Raw genomic sequence first — 10,969 nt, 5'->3', positions numbered from 1 at the left:
GAGTTAACTTTATGTACCTTTTCAGACTCTCTAAAAATGAAAAGGGCTGAGTTTTCCTTGTCGTTAGACTCGTTAAAATCATTAAATAGCGACAAACTTGTCTTTAGACGAGAATGAGTTTCCCTATCGCTAGGCTCGTTAAAACATAGCGATGGGCTTGCCCGAAGGGCAGGTTATAGAACAAGCATATGTTATCCTCCTCAAGCTTGACAAAAATAAAGAGGTACTGGTCAGCAATGACTGGGGAAAAATTGGGAAAAATCGAGAAGTCTTTGATGGTAGCAGGTCGCTCTTGAACATGACACTTTTCCTCCGTATCACAATGGGTTGGGTTGTTTCATTCACTGGTCACATCACCATGGTCCTTGCCACACCATCCATAATTGGGGTAATGCTACCGATCCATCGCATCAGTGTCGCCATATGTTCAAGAGAAGTCGTTCATAAAGAGTCAACTAGGTCCCATCCACTGCCATACATTATCCTTCATCCATTCATGACCGCCACCCTGAATCATATGTCACAGATTGTTTTCACCTCCACTAAAATCATTAGCTCCGTTCCGTGTCACTGATGTGGGATTCATTAAGGCCCTCCTTTGACAGATCGCTTCTTGTCGACATCAGCTCATTATCCAAGAAGTTGATCTAGGAACAACCCCTTTAGTACTTTGAAGCTTGCATGCCTCAATGGCAAGCCTCTCACTTCCAGCGACAGGTATACATCAATGACCTTCGACCAGAAGATTTTGCATGGTGTTCGACGTCAAGTCCTTTATTCACACCACGTGAATTGTACTGCAGTACCTTGAGGGTCATTATCATTATCGGTGATTCCTCTCGCGCTTGTTAACGGTTTACATCATTGGCCGATAATCAAGCGATGTCTTTCCATGTTCGACTTCAGCGCAATTCTCACATGGATCGACTTGTACTTAGAGTGAATATCGAACGAGTTTGAAGACCCCGGATCTAGTTTCATCCATCCGGGCTGCGATAATATATTCGGGAAAATAAAGACATTTGATATGTACATCATTGCAGCAGATGATCATCCTTCTCAAAGGATGATAGTTTCGCCAGAACTATCAGTCTACCATCAGACAATCGTCTGTTCTATGTACCAAAATGTATTTATAAAGCTGAGCATGGGAATGCCCGCCTCCGCTAGATCATGAAAGCAGAATGAATCATAATTTATTGTATTGTATATTATTACAGGTCTCCTCCCAGCAAATGGATGAACTTCAGACTCCCCTGGATAAAGCATTTCACCCGATAAATGGCCTCATACTTTAGGGGGCAACTGTTATAGACATTTTTGTGTCTTGCATCACTGAGCATGAAATGTCAATAATTAAGGGATCCCAAAGTCCCTAAACATGTTGTTCCTACCCCTAGAGGAACAAGGCCAGCAAACCACAACAATTTATAAAAGTTCTCCACCTGAAAACACTCAAAACAAGCAAATTCTGGATCATGTCAACTGCTCCACTGAGCATATGCGCTGAATGTCAAGTGCTCCACTCTGTACCTGCACTGAATGTCAACTACAAAGAAGGCCACTTATGCTGAGCGTACTTGGACAAGTGGCAGACTCATTCCTAAAGGTGTCAATGCCCAGGAAGCTTCCAAAATGATACTTGGATCAGGGAATTTGACTGGTGATGAGTAAGAGGTTCCAAATCTCCAAGTGGAAGTTAGAATCTCCAAGTGGACTTCAGAACTGAAGTGAGAGAGGACACTAGTCAGCTTCATGCTAGCCTCAAGCTGACTCATCCTTTCTCCAAAACTCCTATATATAGAGCTCTCTCATGAGGTCTAAGGAGGCTGGATTGTATTGCAAAGAATTGTTGTTGGATCATTGGGTGTTTATGCTTTTGAAAGGGGCTGAAGAAGGAATTCCTTGCTGCTGGGAAGGAGATGCTGGGTTGGAACCCTATGGGTTGTATCTCTTCCTGAACCCTGTTTAGCAATCAATAAAGCTTCTTGGTTCTTTCCTATATGTTGGTGTTTATTGTATGATTTTCATTAGTGTATTTGATTTACTTCTAATCCTGAATCATTTATGAATATGTATATTTGCCTTTGTATTGTGTCCTTCTCTTGTTGCATGTAGCTGTTCTCTTGTCACAGGTAGTTGTTCTCTTGTGATCTCGTGGGAGCAAAAGCGAGGAGGCAAGTAGCTGTGGACACACAAAGGGGAGGATCTAGATCGAGGGACAACCGAAAGATAACGGTAAGTCTACCAATATCCTCTCTTTCATTTTCATAAAGGAAAGAAACCGAAGTAGCTGCATTCGTTTGTTGCTAAGGCCCTATCACGCCTTAGGTGGATAGGATCGTCCTGCATAGGCATTTTTCCCCACAACAATTAGTCCAACAGTTTTTTGATCATATGGTTTTGGACCATGGTATTGAGAAAGGCCTAAGGCTATAAAAGAGGAAAGAGATCATTTGGCAAGGCATCATCTTAATGATTGAATATCTAGATCTGGAATACTGTGATTGGGTTATGGTGCAGATCTGGATCTGAGCTAAAGAAGGATCTCACCGGTTGATGGAGAACAAGATCTAAGGATAGATCGGGATCAAATGGTTTTGAAATGAACTATATCTATATAGTTGATTATGCTTATTCTAGATCTGTATATTGATGCTTGTAATGATCTGAACTGGGTATAACTTAAGTTTGAAATCGCTGCAAGTCATGATTGAATATTTATAGATCTGTACGCGGGTTGGCTTTGGTGAAAGCACGTATGTACGCAGGTTTGGCTCATTGTAGTAGCATATACCATTTAAGCTATGATGTTTAAACTTACAGGTGGTTCAGGTTGTTGATGTGTTCTGATGACTGGTTAATGGTGTCAGTATTCTACATATTCAGTTTGATTGATTGTGTTGATGGATGAGATCTAGTAATGGATCTAATGGACTAGATCGGGTTGCTAACACTCATATTATCCTTGTATATATATTGATCTGGTGATTGGGTGATTCAGAAGATTGATTGATTATGTGCTTCAATGATATTTATGGGTCCAGTATGAAAATTGGATGAAACGTGGCCTTTCAGATTATGTGTTGTGCTTTAGGTGTATCCATTCTGAAAATGTATGAAACGTGGTACCCGGAGGAGAGAAGATTGTAGGCTGGTGCCTACGTACTAGTATCTTATCTAGTACAAGATCTACGGGGGTGGTAGCTCCCTTCCAGTAGTAGTTGAAAACTTTGGAGCATTGTAGCAGGTAGAAGCATGCATACTAGTAATCGGCTAGTACAAGAACTATGGGGGTTGTAGCTCTCTGCAGGTAGAAGCCTGCGTAATGGTATAAGACTGCACTAGTACAGAAATATTGTAAAAGGATTTTCTCATTAAGAAGAAGATTGAGATGACTTGCAACATGTGGTTTTCTCCCACATTGGGTTTCCACCTTATATCATGGTGTTCATGTGTGTGGCTTATGTGTGATGATTTGTTCTATTTTACTGCACCTGTTTACTGTTAATATGGTTGATAATGTTCTAATGCACTCATTAAGTATGAACTAACTAAATCATAAGAAGTTGTGGACATAGCATATATGAATCTGAATATGGAAATGAAATTTTTTTATTGATGTGATAATACTGATTCACCCCCCCTCTCAGTATTATTTCCAACATGAATCGCCTTAAGAAATTTATCCTCCCCAAAAAGGCTTGGAATTATTTCTTTTTTCTGAGCAAGGGAATATTGTTGATGGATTTGACTCGTTCAGGATTAATATTTGCTCCTTCCTATGCTACTATGTATCCAAGCATCATCTCCTCACTCAGGGCGAACTGATATTTCTTAGGACTTATGGAGAGGCCATACCTCCTTCGCTTCTCGAAGGTGAGCTTTAAATGGAGGATATTCTCTTCATCAGTCTTAGAAAAGACTTTGATGTCATTATTGGTACACTAAGACGTCTTTTTAAAGGCAATATTAATTCCTACATTAATTGTCTACCCAAGGTAAGTCTTTTTATTTCAAGAGTGTCAACACAATCTATGTAGTGAATTCATAGGTTAGCTAAAGGTAAATCATTGCAATCACTTATAACTATCTTTTCAATTTAAGTCAGACAACTCTTAAAGAAATAACTAAGGGAAAAATAACTTTGAAAGAACTCTTAACACATTCTGCAATTTCGTCTACTTATTCCAAAATGAAATGAATCTGAGTGCAAACGCAAAGAATCATGCTTGGTAATCTTCAAATAGAATTAAAGATAACTCACTCGATCAAGAAAGAGAACCATAACAACTGAAAAAAAATGTTAATCTATTGCAAATCAAAATTTAATGGCAAATCCTGATTGATTGAATAATAATTTTCAATTGAACAACAATATCGATTGAATGGCAATTCTTAATAGCATGGAAATCAAGTAGATACGATCAATGACTTCTAAATAAAAATTGTTTTCTATCAACAGACTATGGAAATTAAGTGACACTATCTCTAAGATCTATGGTATCATAACTCAAAAGGATTAATAATCTATTTTGAAACTAATATAACCAATCAAATCAAATCATTATTTAGATACATCACAAGACTAATTTTGAATTGAAATGAACAACAATATGAATTGAGATCGCCAATCCTCGTGATAGGAGAAATAATATTAATTGAATATTAACAACCAATAAATGTCCAATGGAAAGATTATAAGACAAGAAAGTAGTAGAACTTCTCTTGACCAAGCCCAAAGTCACCAGAAGTCTCTACTATGGAATACTCAGAATATAATTGAAGATCAAACATAGTATTTCATTAATATAAGTAACCAGATTATAGCATCACTGAGATAATATTAGGATATGTCACAAAAAGAATGACTATACATTACACAAGTGTGAACTGAACTTTGTTTTCCTTTCGGCCTTATATATAACAGTAAGAGAGAAAACTAGATAAAAGTGACTCCTCAGGATCAGGGGATCTTCAAGATTTCGCAATATATAATCAGATTCCGTTATGAAATAGTATTGGTCTGCCTCGTCTCTCACTATCTTTCCTACGTTGGATGTTGCCTTTCAATTTTATGGCCTGGTGCTGCTCTGTCAAATGAACGGAATTGACCAATCCATGTCTTTTGCACACAAGGATAGTAAAAAGTCAGTTTCCAATGTCAGATTTATCTAGATTGTTACCAAGTGCTTATAAATAGAGATAATCATGTAAGGATAAATACGAAATAAAGCAATTACTAAGGAGAAAATATACCTTTTTCTTGACCTGACATACTCACCAACTTACCTTGTTGCATGTCCTCATGCAATTAAATAGTTGATGTGTAGCTAAGTTAGGGAGTAGGAAGAATATAACTCCTCACTACAATGTATGAAGCCATTATTCTTCTTTAATATAATAAAATCTTGGGTAACATCCTAATCCTTCAAGGTGTAATCACAGTGATACTTATCTAGAGGACATCATATGATTGGAGTCCTATACCAACATCCTATCCATTCAGGTCCCATAGTCAAAATCATATTACTGTATTTATAGATACAAGAGGAGGTGGCTCTAAATTTCTGATAGCCAAATGGTTCTCAATTTCTAATAGTAATGCTAGAGATTTCCCACCTTTGACTAGTTGCAAACAAGACATCCTCCTTAATCTCTTGGAAATACTCTTTCCCAGCTTGTATAACATCTGTATGGAATGGCCCTAGTTGGCCTATAACACAAACTCATTTCATGAATTTCTTTTGTTTATTAAAGAGTTGTAGGGGTTTTGTTGGTTCCCCTCTCACTCGTACTTCAATTCCTTCTTCACGCCTCCTAAAAGTATTGCGCGCCTTGGCCCACTTGAGTTGATTAGTAGCGAAAGTGACAAATGCATGGAGTTGCACATCCCCTATAAATGGGAGAAGGTTATTGTCCCCATCATCTTCTAGAATGAAATTGTGCATATAAAGCTCACAAAGGAGGCATTGTACCTATTTGTTATGTTCTCTAATGCATTTGACAAAATCTAGGGTGGTTTTGATTTCCACAAGCTTACCAGCCTTAGTAGCTTCGATTTTTAGAAGTAGGAACCTTTCTAGGAGGTAGATGACATAATTTGTAACAGGGGCTCTACAGGACAAGGTGTATGAATAAAGAGAAAGGATAGTTTCCAACTGCTCTTGAGCCTTTTGTAATTTCTCACATGCTTTCTCAACCTTTTTTTGTTCAGCCCTGAACTGACCAAATGATTCATCCTTAGTTATGGTTAGTGCCACAAACTTTTTCTTTATTCTTAATGTATCTTGAGGGGCAATACCTCCTCCTTGTACTGGGCTAATTCTGGTTTCACCTTTAGTAATTCATTCTGCAGTCTACAAATAAATGCTTCCCTACTTAAGAGAGTATACACAAGTGTTTCTTAGGTTTGTGTTTCTTCTTCCTGGGTCTCCATGGGATTGGTCTTAACAACGGCTCCAAGTTCCTCTCAAATCATGCAAAGATCAATTGGAATTTTGTCCTTAGAATTTGTTTGAACAATGGTATCTACGGTAGGATGGTCTATTTGGGTGTCCTCTGATAAAACACAAGGGTGCTCCGTTTTCATTTCAGCGTATTTTATGATGCACAACTTTGTTTAAGTTTCCTTTGGACAAGCCAAAAGATCCTCAGTTTGTGTCTCAGTGTTCCTTCCATAACAATGTTCTGTCTATGTGCCTATGGTCTCTTTTTCTACTTTCAAATTCTTGGCTCTAATGGCCTCCTTTAACGACTGCCTTAGTTTCCCAATTATTTGCTTTTTTTCTTATACTTAACAAGTGCTTTTCTGAGCATGTGGCCATAGGATTTCTTTATTGTGGAACTTCCAACTGGTTATGGGTTAACTACATTATCCTCAAGTTCCTCTACAGGTGGTAATGTGTCAGCATCAAGGAGGGCTCCATCTGGAACTGTATCTCCCAAGGGAGCTTCATCTTCTAACTCTACCTTATCATGGATTTCTCTTTCAAGAGACTCTAATACAACGGTGTCTCTTGAACAATTTTCATTCTCCGAATTTCCTTTTGGGTAGGCCTCATCCCTAGGGGACTTAGAAAAAATAGTGTTACTTGGTTGGTTTTCATCTAACAGGGTTTCATTTACAAGGTTTTCTCCAACTGGGGGGTCCACTGCACCGGTGTCTACAGCTCAATTTCCTCCTTTAGGGACATCTTCTTCATGTATCTTTGCTTCAAGGGGTTTTTCCACATAAGGAATTGGTTCCCTCTATTCTTCCACGGAATCAATGCATGGCATGTTTTTCTCACGACCAGGGCTATTGGCAGTGGTAGACTGGTTGGGGTGCAATTTTGTTCCTTAAAATTCCCAGATTTTTCTTTACCTTCTCCGAATATCCCCATGTTTTCCAACACCCTGGCCACTTCCCCCTCATAGTCTTACAAAGGGGAATTTTTTGGACTTGCAGGTGGTCTGTGGGATGGTCCAGCCTCATCTTCTTGAATTGGGATGCTTTGCTGGGCTCTCAGTCGCACAGAGTGCCTACGTTTTGCTGGGTTCAGAGGCACGAAGGAATTTTTTCTTTTTAGTGTTTTTCTTGAACCTGGGGTTCTTGGCCCTTGCTGCTATGTTACTGTGTTTTCTAGGGGTGGAGCTAAGGTATTATTTATAACATTATCCCAAGTTAACTTTTGTTGGTCTAGTCCATTCATAATAATTGATTTAATCAATCGATGATGGTTGATTACTTTATGTGGGTCCTTGGCTGTCCTAACTCGACAAGCGACATCATGTAATAGTGAATTCAAGTAAAATGGAAAATTAACTGAAATTTTCTCTTTTAAAATGTCTAGAAGTTACAGTTGGCAGGGCTTTACCACATAGTGTCGATCATCGCAGGTAATATATATTTGCACGATGACGTCTAATTCTTGCCATGACTACCTTAACACCGAATGATGGATCCATTTTCCCATGCGCACCAATTGCTCTCCTGGACCTTGGAATACTTCAATCGCATTATGCAGAAGATGATGTTTTTCTATCCATTCGATTCCTTCATGTATAAGTCTAGAGAATTCAGTTGTGACTGCTTCAGAAACGATTATACTTCTGCCTCTGACTATGGTGCTACCATTACGCAAATTTTGTAGAAATTCCAACGTCATCCCCTCATGAAAATCTTGCAACCTATCCAAATATTGCAGCCATCCTGTGCACTCGAGAATTGCATGAGCTTCATCTAATACAATAAGTACTGGCGTTCATTTTTTATAGCTCTTCCTCCCATGGTTGTTGCACCTATAACTGGTTCACTTGTATGCAATTGTTTTACACTTCCACAATTCAAAACAGTAGCAGAAAATGTTACAACAATTAATAGTGAAATGATGATATTTTGGGATTTAATATCATATTTACTTAAGGCATTGGTCCCATCAACCATACTTAACACAGGATCACGAGTTTTCATGGTATCGATAATGGTTGTCATCCTTACCCCAATCAGAAATACTTGCTAATTATTACTCATTCATAATCATCATTCAGCCCTTCCCCAGAGGTTAATTCAAATTATTATCACACAATTTTTCTTAACTATCACACATGCCATGTGTATGCAGTGTAATGACCCATCTATAAATACAAAGAACGCAAGCATAATAGCAGGTATACGGTACATGCATATGATAGCTACAGATGCATGTGTCACATACACTGCACTAGTATTTTATACTAAATTGATTATAAGTGCTAAATACCATGACACTTCTTGGAATAGAAGTTCTACTCATTCATCAATATTGCGTAATGGATGGTTAGATCAAAGAGGACTATATATATATATATATATATTATATGGTCTAGAATATTGATAAAATTATATTAATAAAATTAATAAAATAAATGTTAAATATTAATATAAGTAATCAATTAAAAGGGGATCCAAGTATAAAGTTTATAATGTTATATTAAACCAAATATATATAAAACAATGTAATATGTAAAATATATATATAAATATATATATAAATATATATATATATAATGTTATAATGTTTAATGATACATGTATATACAAATGTAATGGTCATATTAAACGAATAATTAATAAATACCATATGGTTTAAAACATAAATGGGTATTCATTCACGATTGGAAAGAAGACCACGAAAGGATACCTAAGCACGAGTGTGTCCTCAGTAGGGTGAGCGGTGGTTGCAGATGGAAGGGTGGCCATCACCAAGCGAGAGCATAAAAACCACGGGACATGGAATTTGGGGCACACAAAAACCAGAGGGAAGAATTTGGAAGGATAAGGGAATCAGCCATAGGAAGAGCTTGAGAGTTTTGAGGTTCTGAGCACAGGGGATTAGTCGGCTTCTGTTAAGAAGCTTACTGGATTGAGCATTCAGGCTCTCCTCTGTCTGGCTGGGTGGATGCAATCTCTCGGTAACTATAGTAGCATAGCCAAAGGCATATTCAATTGCAGGAGTACATGTAGGTACCTCAATAATTCCGTTAACTGATTTTGTCATATTTCTATTGAAAATGTTACAGGTTCATGCCTTAAATCCCTTGCTATTTTCTGTACATCTGTTCATGGCTCTTACATATGGTATCAGAGGGTTGTTCAAGCCCTTTCAACCTCATAGGCCCTACGTTGATGGTGCTATAGTTGGATTCTCAGATTCCATATGCAAAGACTACTCAGATCTTGTGGAAAATTAGTTTCCTCCAACCCCTCTCAGTATCCTCCATCACTGTAGCATTGCCAAACCTGTCTTCTTCAGGTACATTGGTCTGTGTAAGCTTCAATATGGTAGCCCCTACTTCTGGTTCCTCAAATGTCATCATAACATTAGAGAAAACTCCATCGTCCCAATTCCTGAATATCCACTTCTGGACGAGAAGTTGGTCTTGTTGCAGATTCTGAATGACACCCGTGATGGCAGCATCAAACAGAGGGAAAGAACCACCAACCTCTCGGCTAATTTTGGCATTAATCTAAGTGAAAACCTTCCATCTATTCTCATCCATGAGAATGTTGAATATACCGTGAGGCCTGCAATGGAACTTCTCCATTAGGTGAATAGTCTTAAAACCCTCCTTGACAACTGGAGGGGGCCAAAAAGAATCTGTTTGCCTTCCACACCTTTCTCAGGGAGCTTGGGCTTCGAGGGTTTTTCTTTGGATATAAGGACATTTTATTCCAGTTCGTCTTTGACGGGCCCTCTAGCCGTCATATGCTAAACGTATTGTTTCACCCTCTCTAATATGAAAGGCTTCCCATGGGTAAGAAAGGCTTAGCAGAGCTCCTCTGCATAGGCTGTGTCTGTATTAACAAAGATTTTGATCTCGGGTCCTAGTCGACATTCTCGTTAGCTAGGTAAGGCAGGTGAAGATTGCCATCCATGGTGGCGAGGGTGTTGCCACTCTCATCCTTGGCCTCGTCGCTCCACGACATCGTGACAGTGAGCTCGTAGCTAGGAATAACCTTCCCCTTGTGGATATTAATGTAGGCCTCGCCCTCCACCTTGTCCACTATGCGACTTTTGATGAAGAAGAACAAATTACTTCCCTGGGCATGGCCATCGAGGACTATGAGATCTTGCAGGAGACCAGAAAGGTGTCCCCTGGACCATTCTAGGTAGTCTTTCTCTACCCAATGCCAGTTATGATCGTTGGTCCCGTCCGCTCAGTCATCTACTATCCATCTCTTGTCGCCCTCTCCAAATCTCGCCATTGGTATACTCTTTCTTTTCCTTCACTTTACAATTTTTGTATGTTCCTTTTTCTGTTATAGAATAGTAGCCATGCTTGCTCAGTTCTGTTTGATCACCATGGCACTGAATGACATGCAAAGGTTATCAAGATGGCCTGAAAATATGAATTCCTTTGCAATGCCAACAATTACATTTGGTTGTGTATCACATAGTTGTAATTCAAAATTAAGTATTTCTTCTAGTTTGTAGCCAATCCTACT

The 10,969-nt window shown here is 38.6% G+C and overlaps 1 pseudogene; it reads right to left on the bottom strand.

Annotated features, from left to right (window-relative positions):
- Window positions 1-9,693: 9,693 nt before the first annotated feature.
- Window positions 9,694-10,729, bottom strand: LOC149242735 (uncharacterized; annotated as a pseudogene).
- Window positions 10,730-10,969: the final 240 nt, after the last annotated feature.

Source organism: Pinus tabuliformis, chromosome 8, assembly GCF_031772625.1.
Source record: "Pinus tabuliformis cultivar Carrire ecotype Pingquan chromosome 8, CPIR1, whole genome shotgun sequence".
Classification (NCBI taxonomy): domain Eukaryota; kingdom Viridiplantae; phylum Streptophyta; class Pinopsida; order Pinales; family Pinaceae; genus Pinus; species Pinus tabuliformis.
Note: the sequence above shows the minus strand (reverse complement) of the source record. Positions and strands in the feature narration are given on the sequence as shown.